The following is a 350-nucleotide window of genomic DNA, read 5'->3' as shown; positions in this document are numbered from 1 at the left end:
CAATCATGTTGACAAAAATTAAATGTATGCAAAAATTCCTAATGAACTTCCTTTCGATCATTTCCTTATCTATCTCGAATTGCCAAAAGTCATCAGCAAATCTAACTATATTTCTATTTTCATCCATCCATTCATTCCTAAACTCTCACAGGTCACGTGACTGCACGTAATAATTCCAGAATGAAATGGAAAAAAGAAAAAAAAGAAAACGAGTAATGAGGTCGTTAACGAAACATGGCGTTCGGTGGAATTTAATGAGCCACTTACGCGCACAGCGATTTCTCTCCCGCGCCGGGATTTCGGCCTCGCTTCGGCCTCTGCCTCGCTGCGTTTTAATCTTCATTTCTTAC

Source organism: Penaeus monodon, chromosome 19, assembly GCF_015228065.2.
Source record: "Penaeus monodon isolate SGIC_2016 chromosome 19, NSTDA_Pmon_1, whole genome shotgun sequence".
Taxonomy (NCBI): domain Eukaryota; kingdom Metazoa; phylum Arthropoda; class Malacostraca; order Decapoda; family Penaeidae; genus Penaeus; species Penaeus monodon.
The sequence above is the reverse complement of the archived record's forward strand: the minus strand, read 5'-3'. Positions refer to the sequence as shown.